Below are 12115 nucleotides of genomic sequence, written 5' to 3' on the forward strand. Positions count from 1 at the left end.
TGGCTAGAGACTCGGTTATCCTCTAAACTTGAATCGATGATAAAATCAAATAAATTGAACACTAGTGTGTAATCCGTCGAATTTCGACGGGTATTATTTAGTGTTATAATTTATATTAAAAAAAGCATAAAAAATTATTTCTTAATATATTTATAAATTTTGGAGATTATTTACTAAAAAATGTGTTAATATGATATAGGTCTACGTTACACATCAAACTAAAATGAAAAAATAAATTAAAGAGGACTTTCATCGTTAATATGACTTAGCGAAACGTATATTTGAAAAAATTATTTGCCACCCACTACTATTTGTTACTCATACCCGCGATCCGCGGATACCCGTCACCCGTCGGATACCCGCCGAGGCTTGAGAGGTAGGGGCGCAGCTGCTTCTCGGCGTTGACATCCTGCAATAAACCACCCAACAAATGCAATAAACCACCAACAAATAAATCACCACGAAATTTCAACAAATTTTAGAGAAAATTTTAACTTCCTGTATACTACTATTTGCCATCCTTACTCACGACCCGTGGATACCCGTCACCCTTCGGATACCCGCCGAGGCTTGAAAATAACGATAAATATTAGTTGAATAATAGAATAATTCTATGAAGCATGGGGACGAATACATAATACGGAAACGATACGGAGACGTAAATACGTCATTTTTCTAAAAAACATGATACGATATGTCAAACAATACGTTTGAGTTTTTTTATTTAAAATATATTTTATATATATTATCACTACAAAAAAATTGAGTTTTTGCAATAAATTTTTTTGTTACAAAAATACATATTTTCATCATAAAAGACTATATGTGAGGGAAAAAAATTCGTCACATAGTCGTCAAGACAGGGTCCTCACATATAGTATTATGTGAGGAAAACTTAATTTTCTTACATTAGAGTGTCATGCTAATATGATGAAAAAAATAGTGACAAATAGTCATTTTTTATCACAAAAACCCAAATAACTGTAAGGTAAAAAATTCCTCACAAATAGTCTTATTTTTCATCACATCCCTAATTTTGTAACAAATACCTCAATTTATATATATATATATATATATATATATATATATTTCAAACCTTACTGAATAACAGATATTTATTAATGGCACATAGTAATCTGAGAAGACACATACAAATCCAATTCGAAGGAGAAACCTACTACACTAATGATCCTACGAGATCTCAATTTTATATACAAATATGATCTGGTGGTTGGTTCTGCAGAAAGAACGGCACTCGTTGCCTCAAATAAGTTCGGTTGTTCCTCTATATCTCTTGCTGCAACCTTCTTCACTTCCAAGGTTGTAACTCCTTCAATACCCTTCTTGAACTGCTCTTGTTTCTCGGCTTCAGGAAGCTTGGGGATTAAGTTCTTGATATATTTCTTTACGTATGATATGAACTGTTTTTTGTCGAAAGGAGGTTGCTCTTGAATGACCCACTACACATACCAAACAAAACTTGTCTTAGATTTCTCACTAATCACACAAAATTCATATATAGTATGAGTGCATATGATCATTAGTTTATACCTTTCCTTCTACTTCTGACAACATTCCATTCTCGATTTCCTTATATGGGAATGAGTTAGAGAGAAGCTCATCGCCTGCAATATAAATTTAGCAGAGTTAGCTAATAACCAAATTAATCTGATCATGAATCAACTTCTGTTTCTTAGGAAACCTTTCAAAACCAGATTAATTTGCTCAATACATGCAACATGGAGTTTTACAATTGTGATATAACATCATCTTTAATTCAAACAACTTTAAACTTAAAACACAAAGGCCCAATTTCATCAGCAGCTATTAATGATCATTTTCTCATAACCCCAAAAGAAAGACAAACCAGAAAAAAGCTAAAAATATCAGATGAATTTAACTGACAACACCTTTAGCTTATCCCAACTAACTCTTCGTATTGCAACAGCCAAGGGGAACAACCGAGCACTCTCCGTTTCTTCCTCGAGCAAGATAACATAACCTAGGCAAGGTTGAACAACGGCCCTCGCCGAGTTTTGGAGAACAACGGCAGTTCGCTGGACCCGAGCCGATGGCACGACTGCGCGTCGTCGAACGGTTTCCAGGCTCAAGGACGGCCAATAGTCGAGGCATAATTTATAGCTCAAATACTACTATTCGAAATCCAAATCTCAAATACAGTTTAATATGCGAAATTGTTCATCATACGTATATTCTGATAATTGAGTTAAAAAAAACATTAATAAAATAAAATTGATATGATGTATACCTTGAAAAATAAGCAAAAGGAGTAATAAGCAAGAAGACAGTAGAATGTGCTGCTGTAAAACTCAATGCGGCAATAAAATTTCTCATTCAAACTAATGAATTTAAGCTAAAATGTAGGTTATAAAGTTTCCATTGTTAAATCTAAACCCTAAGAATTTGCTGATTATTAATCAATAGGTAAATCTTTCCAAATTTTCATATTTCTAAAATTTAGTACTAATCATAATGAAATGTAATCTTTCCTAGCATAATAATTTTCCATTGTTAAATCTAAACCCTAAAAATTGGCAGATTATTGATCGATTGGTAAATCTTTCCAAAATTTCATTATTCTAAAATTGAGCACTGATCATAGTCAATAATTACATTTCCTAATTGAATACTTACCATGGCGAGGTGGCGGACTATGTCGATCTCGGCGGTGGCCGGCGCGGTGAAGCGAATCGCAGTGGGAGGCAGAATGAAGAAATTGGTGGAGTGGGAGGCTGATCGGAGCAGATCTCTAGCGATTGCGGCAGCGGCGGTGACGCGAATCGCGACGGAAGAGAGGGAGAAATTGCTACGCGGAGACAGGAAGAAGGGGCCGCGGTGGCAGATCGGAGTAGATCTCTGGCGATTGCGGCAGCGGCGGTGACGCGAATCGCGGCGGAAGAGAGGGAGAAATTGCTACGCGGGAACAGGAAGGAGGGGCCACGGTGCCGAGTTGGGGCCGGAGTAATCGCCGCGGGAGAGGGGAGAGGCTGGTGTGGAGCTGCAGAAATAATAGATAAACGAAGGGGAGGGATTCACGGCGGAGGAAGGAGGGGCGGCGCTGATTCAGACGGGGAGGGGAGAGTAGTGTGGAGACGGGGGGTGGTTGAGGGGAACTGAATTTGGGGAGGAGAGATACTTAATTTTGTGTTTTAAGAATTAAAATAAGATATGCCATGTAGGATGTATTTTGCCACATAGGATGACTAATATTATGTCAGAAGCTCTAGAAATGTAGGAATTTTGAATACTGAATGTTTAGATACGCCACGTAGGACCTAGAATCGAGGAGAGGCCAAGAATCCCTAACCGTATTATATATTTGATATTTCGTAAACTTAACTTTAAGCTCTAAATAACAAAGAAATGTATATAAGCTCAAGCTAGTACTCCTTGATTTAATTATTTAAATACGGTTTAACTTTTTAGGTAAAAGTTAAACTGATTATGGAAAAACAATTTGATAAAAAATTAGTAAGAAAAACTTTATAAAATCAACAAGCGTAAACATTTATACATTCGTTTCAACTTGTTGCAAAAAGTAATGTATTTATATTGATGACTATAATAAAAGTTTTACACTGTTTTACTCAAGACGTAGTTAGGATTTAAAAATATACGGAAAAATTACTAATTTTATACTCCCTCCGTCCGTCAAAATTATATAAAATTGCTTGGGCACGAGATTTAATAAAATTGGTGATGATTTTTATGTAGTGGAGAAATGGTCCCACCACTTTATGAGATGTGTGGTTAAGATTGAATTTTGAGTGGATTTTTTGTAAATAAAGAGTGTTAGTAAGGATAAAATATTAAAGAGGATGGTGAGACCATTGCCATAAAAGGAAAGTGACATAATCTTGGCGGACACCAAATATAGTAATTTTTACATAATCTTGGCGGACGGAGGGAGTAGTATTTAGAAATAAGTTTAGATATAAAATTCAAGTAATATATAAAATATAATTTAAATATTAATAATTAGAAACAAAATTTGTCTAGACGATCGTCTAAGATTTAAAATGGAAAATTTATTCAAATACAAAATTTATCTTCTAAATCGGAAAATATGTAGTTCCTTCGTGCTATTTATAAAGGCTGATTTTTTATTTTCAAATGTTCCAAATACATATACTTCATTTGTTCTTGAAAATTGTGACTTTATTACTATATCGGTACGTCCCTAAAAATTGTGATATTCTCTTATTTGAAAATGACCCCCACAAAAAGGTGTAGGATCCAATCTCCACTCAAACACAATCACCACATTTTTTCTTAAAATCTATGTCATCTTACTTGTGTTACAATTTTTGACGTGGTATCATGTACATCCGGGTATACCGTACACTCGAGTGTAAATGAAACTAACACTAACACTATCTTGAAATGACACTAACAGTACTATTTTGTTTTACAAATGACATTATTATGTTATATAAATAACACTATCTCGAAATGACGCTTAACACTATATTAAAATGACACTATGACTATATCGAAATGACACTAATACCCTGGGTGTACCGTACACCCGGGTGTACAGGAGATTTTGTGACAATTTTTAGGGGCGGAAAGAGTACTTATTTTCAATGAAGATACTCCCTTCGTCTCAAAAAAGTTTGCTACAATTTTTTTTTAGAGTGTCTCCAAAAAGTTTGCCCCAATCCCTTTATTTTCTTCTCTCTCTGTCCAATATCGTTTTTATTTTTGCCATTTTGGTTCGTCATATTTTCACTTTCATTATAGCAGTAGGGTCTACAAACTTCACTCACTACAATAGTGAGACCCAAACTGCACTCACAAGAGTCACAACAAGACTCACTAATATCAACTACTATCCACCACTTTCTTTAGACTCGTGGCGTTCACGAAGTGGAAACGATATTGTGGTCGAATTTTGTACATGACATCACTATCAACTTTAGAATCACTAGCGAATTCAGGTGGCCTGAAGCCCCCTCCCAATTTTTGAGTTTTTTTGTATTTTTTTTAATTTTATTATTATTATTATTATTATTATTATTATTATTATTATTATTGTTATTATTATTATTATTATTATAAATAAGAAATGCAAAAAAATATAATTCAGTGTTTTAATATAATTATAATATACATGTTAATTGCTTAACATTTTACATTTGATTTGTTAAATTTATACTCCCTCCGTCCGCCAAAAGTATGGCACTTTGGCTGGGCACGGAGATTAATAAAATTGGTGATGATGTTGATGTAGTGGAGAAAGGGTCCCATCACTTTTTGAGATGTGTGGTTGAGATTGAATTTGAGGTGGGTTTTTTGTAAATAAAGAGTGTTTGTAAGGATAAAATATAAAGTTGGATGGTGGGACCATGGCTTAAAAAGGAAAGTGGAATACTTTTTGCGGACGCCAAATATAGTAATTGTGCCATACTTTTGGCGGACGGAGGGAGTATTATTTTTATCCTATTTTTCTTTCTAAGTTAATTTTTTAATATTGAATTTGAGTCAATCCTCAAGTTTAAATAAAATTACGAGATGAAATAATTGTTTTAAAAAATGCATACAAGTATGTCTTGTATGCTTGCGATGTACTTGATGTTGAATTAATTGAATTGCGAACAATTATTTATTATATATTAAATGACTGTTAAAAAAATGCATGAAAATAAACTGTACGGAAAGCTAAAAAAAAAAAAATCTTCGGGGACTGGGCCCCCGAATCCCCATGCAAATATTTTCAAAACCGTAATCAACAAATTCAGCCCCTCTAATGTTAAATCTTGAATTCGCCTCTATTTACAATTATAACCCACTAAACACTAGTTTTGTACATGACCACACGGGAAGGGCTACCGTGAGAGTAATTCTTAAAATAAGAAAGAATTAAGAAAAATGTATAAATTTTATGTAGAATACGTATGAATTCATTATATAAAGGTATGAATTGCGAAAAATAAATTTTTGCTATCTTTGGGATTCGAACTTAGGACCATGAATTCATCCAACATAATGATGAATCAACCGTAGATCTTGATGATCTAATAACTGAAAATGATTCTTATTTTATATCTTAAAAAATGTATTTATTTTAGCCCTCTCCTGACCACACAATCGAATAACTTTTTATTAAAATTCGTGTTGTTTCTTTAGGGATAAACTTTTAAGGTAGTAGTAATATTTTTTACTCATTCATTAATTTTTATTTAATTTTTTTAATTTATTCTAACTTTATTCATCATTAAATGATAAAATACTAATATGTTAAAAAGTTTATTTATATATTTTTATTTACAATATATATTTTTGTAATCCTTATATAAATTCCAACATTCGATGTATATAAATGGGAGGGAGGGATTACGTGGATACGTGCACGGGTGAAACGAGGTGCGAGATCACGTCAGCCACGGTGGAGGCGGGAAGCAAGTGGTGGGGCCGATGGGCGGCGGCCACCGCCTAAAGATTAGGACAATTATATGAGAATGAATGAGAATGAGAATGAGAATGAGAATGAGAGGGAGCCCAGTAAGCAACTCCACTCTATTCCACGAACCTTACATACCCACTTTATTACGTGGGCCAGGCCCCACATTTACTTTCTTTATTTTCTTTTGGGGAAAACTCTTCAACAAGGATTTAAATTTAGCACACCATTACGATAAAAAATGGAAGTGCAATACCCTTGACCAAAATAATTCTATATTTTCCTCCAAGCCTTTTGTCTAACATACCTCATAGCATATGAAGATCAAAGCCTTATAATTCCTCGTAATTCTTTGAGGCTGCGTTTATTTTAATGGATAAATTTATTTATAAAAAATAATAGATAATAAAAATTTATGTTTTTAAATGTTTTTTTTTCTTTTTTTACATTTGACACAAAAAGAGAAGTTTACCATTTTTCCTTCCTTATTTTCACTTTAAGAATGGATAATTTTATCCAGATAAATTTATCCATCAAAGTAAACACACCTTAAAAATTAAAAGTTATTTCTGAAACTTCTATAATGCCACAAGAGTAATATCAACAAAATGAAATATATTGAAATATATAGTACTGAAAAATAAATTTGATTGTACTTTAATAGAAGAGTTGGAAGAAATATCTTTTCCCTTTCGACACAGCTACGGAGAAAAGTGCACTGACGAAACATAGAAAAAAAATAGTCTTCCAAGATTAGATAGACAGGTTTGAGATCTAATTTTTAATTTTCGCCCCCTCCAAAATTTAAAATTAAATGAGAAAGGCTTTTACTGCATTACATTGATTTATTCATAAATTTTATTATTATTATTATTATTATTATTATTATTATTATTATTATTATTATTATTATTATGGTGCAGGTAGGCCCCTTATAATAGAGGCCCCCTATATTGCTCTGCATAGTTAACATTGGATCAAATAGGCCCTTAAAGTCCGAAAAATCAAACAATAAAATCCATTTGACTAATGGCCGTTTGACCCCGTTAGTCAATTTTTTTTAATTCAAATATTGTACCGATGGGAGGAGCTCAACGCCGGCCGGCACAAACCAATACTGCAAGTTCAACGACGCCCTACTGACCCTCTTCACCTCGTTGCTGTATCTGGCAGCGCTGATGGCCCCGATATTGGCCTCTTTCATCACCAGAAAGTACGATAGGATAGTTGTCGATGGTTTTGGGAGGGGCTCTATTCTGCGGCGGAGCAGCCATCTACGGCTTTGCAGCGAATGTGGCAATGCTGATCGTAGGAATGATCCTCCTCGGCATTGGCATCGGCATCGGCTTTGCCAATCAGTCAGCTCCGATGTACCTCTGCGAGATGGCTCCCGCCAAGCACCGCGACATGCTCAACATGCTCTTCCAGCTCTTCATCACCTTGAAGATCCTAGCTGCCAACTTGATCAACTACCTCACCGCCAATATGAGCAGCGGGGAAGAGTGGCAGGTGAGCTTGGGGTTGGTCGGTGACCCCAGCCTCATCTTCGTGGCGGGATCCATCTGCCTCTTCGACACGCCCAACTCCCTCATCGAGCACGGCAAGTCCACCGAGGGCCTCCAGCTGCTGAGGAAGGTCTGCGGCGTCGACGTTGTAGATGAGGAGTTCAACGACATCGTGGCGGCGAGCGAGGCCGCCAAGAAGGTGGAGAAGCCGTGGTCGAACCTATTGCAGCGCAGATACCGGCTGCAACTGGTGATGGTGGTCCTCATCCCCTTCTTCCGACAGTTCACTAGAATAAACGTCATCATGTTCTACGCCCCTGTCCTTTTTAAGACCATTGGCTTTCGCAGTAATGCCTCCCTCGCCTCCACCTTGATATCCGGCGACGTCAACTTCTGCGCCACCTTCGTCTCCATATTCAGAGTCGACAGGAGGAGTCTGTTTCTGGAAGGCAGAATTCAGATGCTGCTGTGTCAGATCATCGTCACACATTTGAATTAAGATTAAAAAAAATATATTTGACTAACGGGGTCAAATGACCGTTAGTCAAATGGGTTTAATTGTTTGATTTTTCGAACTTTGGGGGTCTATTTGATCCAATGTTGATTATGGAGAGCAATACACTATAGGAAACTATCTGCACCTTAACCCTTATTATTATTATTATTATTATTATTATTATTATTATTATTATTATTATTATTATTATTATTATTAATTCAAATAAATATCGGCCATATGATATTAATATCTCATGTTTCAAATTCATTCTCATTTTTTTATAAAATTTAACTATTCTCATTGGATCATTTCTCTCAATCTATATATTTCTTGTGCTAAAGTATTCCACATACTGCAGTACCTATAGATTAAATTAATATTTTACTTCTTTAAATAAAGTATACGCAATAAGGTTCAAACTTGAGGAAACCACACTCAAATTCTATGTAATTTGTAGAGGTTAATCTTTTAGTTCATTGCTGTAAAATATTTGGCTTGAAAAACCTGGCATGAAAATATGCACTAAGTTAACTATAAAAAAATATAGAAATTTTTATTTTCTATTTATCTCTTTTTAGTAGGAGTAGACAGTAGGTCCGTGGCGTCTACGGCTCTACCTGGCATGACCTCAAGATTGTGACACTTCTTGCTGGTCTTTTTCTTAAAAGGAATTTCGGACAGGGGTTTCTGTAAATTGACCCTACCTTCACTATGATAAATAGGATAATATGAATAAATATCTGACAATTTTATCAGAGGGAAAAATGATTATTTTTACAAAAATATTGTGACAAAATACCTATACGTATTTTTTCTCATTCTCCCACTTTGTTGTCCAAGATTTGAGTTAATTGTTAAAATAGGACCGTAACATTTAGTATTTTTAAAAAAGATGACTACATGTATGAAATTTGAAAAGCAAGGACTATATATTACGAAATTTGAAAATAACGACTACAGCTTCCATTTTTCACAATTACACTCCTATTTAACATATCAAAATGAGAACTATAGTTTTCATCACGGACTGAAATATGAGTGTAAATGTAAAATAAAAATTATAGTCCTTATTTTTAAATTTCGTAACATATTGTTCTATTTTTGAAAATACTTAAAATTACGGTAATGTTTTAACAATTAGCTCCTTATATTTCAAAGGATTAGTTGCATATATTAACATTACCTTACTCATTTTTTAAATTTACAATACGACTTTCAATTTTAATACAAAAACATGATTATAATAATATGTATGATTAAACACAACATCGGCTCTAACATTTGGTGAAATTAAAATTGAGTCAGCCACATTAAATAACATCATTCCAGGACTTGTACGATTCTCCATGTATACTTTTTCAACACTCACATCACTTTGATGTTGTAAGCCAACTAATTGTAAATATCATACTTCCCGTCCCATAAAAGCATGTATTTTGCTCTTTTGAATTTCTTCCACTAATAAAAATGAATTCATTCTTTCACTAATAATGCACTCATTTAATATTTATTAAAATCGGTGACACCAATAATTATACACACTCTTATGGAATATAGAGAGTATTTTTTATATCAAAATTTAAAAGTCCAATTATAAACGCAAAGGAAAAGGTAAAAATGAATTAATACACGCAATTACTCCAGCTCTAAAACATTTCATAGTAATTTTTAAAACAACAGGAGCTATTTCATAAATGAAACCATATAAATATACAATAAAGCATAATGCATTATACTCTGTCCGTCTCAATTATATAGGTTGAATTTTGCACATGCACTAAGAAAAATTATTAGAAAACAAATTATATAAATAATTTTTTAACACAAAATTTCCTGTACATTCGTATTGACCCGTACTCAGATCCTGACCTGCATGCTAATTCAAACCCGCATCCTGACTCAAATCGTGTAAATGACACTATTCAGTTATACAAATAACACTACTTATAATTAACATTATTCAATTATATAAATGACGTCGTAATATTTTAAAACGTTATAGTGTCATTTTCAATCTTATAATGCTATTTAAAATATTATAGTGTCAATTACAAGAAGTGTCATTTATATTTCTGAATAGTATCAATTATACACAATGTCATTTACAATGTTATAGTGTCATTTACGCGCAGTGTCATTTGTATAACAGAATAATGTCAATTACATGCAGTATCATTTGTATAACCGAATAATGTCATTTACACGATTTGAGTTAGGATGCGGATCAGGATCTAGGTACGGGTCAACCGGGTGTACAGTACACCCGGGTGTACCCAAGACCACCTCATTTTTTAATATACTCATATTTTTACTTTTTAACAATTCATTAATATTAGAAATAATCAAATAATTAAATAGATTTGTATTTAAAAATAACCTAAAAATACCTAATATCTTATGAAAACAAACTTATGGATGTCTCCAACTTTCTATGTTTTTCAGATGATATCCCCAACGGAGAACCAATGAAATGAAATAGAGGGAGGCCGCCGACATGAAACCCTAGCGTTGTTTGCTTCTTTCCGCCGCCGACATGGATTCCGATCAGCCTCGTGGTGGTCATGATCGTTCGGCCTTGAACCTACCAATCATCTCCAACAACTTCTTTCATCCGTCAACGGACAAGGCTGCTTCGGCCTCAAAGCTCCCGCGGGAAAACCCTAGTTTTGAGAACACGTCGACTGCAACAGAAACTGTTGCTAAACCAGACATCGCAGTCACCGAAGGTGTTCGTAGGACGCAAGAAACTGCAAACACGATGAACTACGTTGCTGTAGTTGCTACCAGGGTGCGCAAACCTGATCTTCCAGCCCATTTATATCAGGCTCTTAACACCACGAATCACAACAGAGTGGATACTCTGACTATACCCAAGGAATTCTATAAGCAACGTGTTGCTGATTTCAAGTTTGCCCTTATCGGTAGGTTGATCCTGAGGAAAGGAGTGAAACCACGTTTGGCTCATGAATTAAAGGCTGATTTGCAGCGTTTATGGCAAATATCTAAGGACTGGCAATTAATACCCATGGGCAATGGGTATTTTACTCTCAAATTCGGTTCTTTGGAGGATAAAAAAACGGCGAAGAAGGCTATGATTCAAGAAGTATCAGGTGGTCATCTGAGATTTCGTGAATGGGTTCCGAAGTTTAATCCTTACAAGGAAGCTTCATCTCTGGCACAGGTATGGGTCCGCATCTATTATCTTCCTATTGAACTTTGGCACCCTGAAGTTATTTCGGCGATAGGTCGGTATTTGGGTACTCCTATTCGTATTGATAGATTGTCGGCTGATGGAGAGGTTGGGAATTATGCTAGAGTTTTGATTGAATTGGATATGTCTCTGCCTCTTCGAGAATATGTCATGATTGATGAGGATGATAGCTCTCTCTACGTGGAGTTTAGTTATGAAATGCTTCCTGCTTTTTGTTCACGTTGTAAGATTACGGGGCATCCCACGGATAAATGTCGAAGAGCTACTTCTAAAGAGGATAGTACTTCGGGCATTGCTAAAGGCAAGAGTGTGATGGGAGTTGCAGATCCGACTGCTGCTCTTTACTCCGGACAGGAGCAGCAAGCCGCTTGGCAGCCCAAGGATCCCGTCAGTGAGATTGAGACGGGGAACCTTAACTCCGGACAAGAACAGCAGAAAGTCACGGCTGCCTGGCAGCCCAAGGATCTCGTGACCGA

General features: G+C 35.1%; 1 long non-coding RNA gene and 1 pseudogene across 1 annotated transcript; one reads left to right on the forward strand and one right to left on the reverse strand.

Annotated features, from left to right (window-relative positions):
* Positions 1-1097: 1097 nt before the first annotated feature.
* LOC130990105 (uncharacterized) lies at positions 1098-3341 on the reverse strand. The gene is made up of 3 exons (XR_009090829.1): positions 1911-3341; positions 1552-1625; positions 1098-1460 (listed from the first exon to the last, which is right to left on the reverse strand). It is a non-coding gene; the product is annotated as an uncharacterized LOC130990105 (long non-coding RNA).
* A 4156-nt stretch (positions 3342-7497) lies between these two features.
* Positions 7498-8560, forward strand: LOC130990103 (sugar transport protein MST8-like; annotated as a pseudogene).
* Positions 8561-12115: the final 3555 nt, after the last annotated feature.

This window comes from Salvia miltiorrhiza, chromosome 6, assembly GCF_028751815.1.
Source record: "Salvia miltiorrhiza cultivar Shanhuang (shh) chromosome 6, IMPLAD_Smil_shh, whole genome shotgun sequence".
Lineage (NCBI taxonomy): Eukaryota > Viridiplantae > Streptophyta > Magnoliopsida > Lamiales > Lamiaceae > Salvia > Salvia miltiorrhiza.